Below are 1,757 nucleotides of genomic sequence, written 5' to 3' on the forward strand. Positions count from 1 at the left end.
TTTGTAAATAGTTCTGACGTGTGTTTTCCAATTTAGTTTGTTATCTATAGTGACACTGAGGAGCTTGGTTGAGTCCACAACCTGGAGTGTGTTGGGACCAAAGTAATGGAGGGAGGTGGGACAAGGTCAGAGGAGAGGTTGATGAGCATGGTATGGTTGATGGTGACATGGATGTTGGTGGCTCAATTTTGGAGATTGATCAATATCTTCTGTAGGGCGGTGTAGTCAGGAACCGAGATGCTCACACTGATCCCAATGGTGGAGTCGTCGAAATATTTCAAGCGAGCAGATGTTTCTCTTAGGACATCATTGATGAGCATGAGGAAGCAGAGCGATCCCATCATGGTGCCTTGGGGGACGCCACAGGTGAGTGACTGTAAAGTGGAGACTGCCCCTCTGAAGCGCACGGCTTGGCGTCGGTCACTAAGGAAGTCTGTAAGTCATTGTATAATACTTCTTCGAAACCCGGGGTCGATAGCTTTGTTGATTAAATTGTGGTCGACTTGGTCAAATGCTTTGGTGAAGTCACTGAAGGCGACAGCCGCAGACGTCTTTCGTTTTTTTTCCAGATGGTGGTATACATGTATGGACTATGTAGTTTAGAAAGCTGAGAAGATAGTGAGTGGTGGAGGAAGTTTTCATATTACCAAATTGCTGAGGATCTATGGCGCCTGCAATATCAGCATAAGCACAGTTACTTTCGCAGATTAAGCTGGGTATTGGGGTGATGACAATGGGTTGTAGCTCATTTAAGGATTGTGGGCTGGTTGACTTGGGCACTGGTGACACATATGAGGTCTTCCAGTCAGCTGGGCATTTTGCTTGGCTGAGGGAAGCATTGATGATGGAGCAGAGGGGTTTAGCTAGTTCCCCGGGAGAACTCCTTGTTGAGTTTCATTGGTAAGTCAATGAGGGTGGTGGAGTGCTTTAACTTCAGTTTGTCTAGACGTTTTGCTACTTCAAATTCTTCCATTAAGTCAGTGGGAAAGGGGACTGATAGGTAAGCAGAGGGACTGGTTGTGTCAAGCCGGGGGAGCGTCTTGCATTTAGTTGCGAAATGGTTGTTTGATTGCTCAGGTGTGTCACCATTAGTGAGATAGCAGTAGTAGCAGTAGCGTGTATAAGAGGAAACATAAGTCCACACATACACGGGAATACCGGCACAATATCCACAAGTATCGCAAATACTCAGACCATCAGAATTTCACATCTCCCGCAACATCTTCATGAAGTTCGGATATTCCGGGCGGACATCGGGACGGGATGGGCGGAAATAGACCCGGAGCTGTTTACCTAACATGCTAAAACAAACTTACGATCTTCTTACAATTTTCTGGGAAGTCGTGTTGATTCGAGTGTGCTGGGTTAGAGGTCGTGTGTGTGTATGTGTGTGTGTATGTGTGTGTGTGTGTGTGTGTGTGTGTATGTGTGAAGTCATTAATGCTATGTCAGGGTGGCTTGTGTTATGTGATAATTATAATAATGTCAATAATAATAATAATAATAATAATAATAATAATAATAATAACCTAAAATTCTTCCCTCTTCCCTTCTTATTCCTTTTCATAGTTTCTCTTCCTCTCCATTACCCCTCCTCCTCCTCCCAATATCACCGTTATCACCATCATCTAAACCTATTTTATGATCGTCTGTTTTTGTAATTTTCTCATCTCTTATTTTTACTCATTATCTTTTTCTTTTTTATAATTCCCCAAAAATTGTCAGAGAGGGAGTTTACTGGTGATGTTAGAGGCGGG

The sequence above is a fragment of the Homarus americanus genome, unplaced genomic scaffold (assembly GCF_018991925.1).
Source record: "Homarus americanus isolate GMGI-L3 unplaced genomic scaffold, GMGI_Hamer_2.0 scaffold20930, whole genome shotgun sequence".
Classification (NCBI taxonomy): domain Eukaryota; kingdom Metazoa; phylum Arthropoda; class Malacostraca; order Decapoda; family Nephropidae; genus Homarus; species Homarus americanus.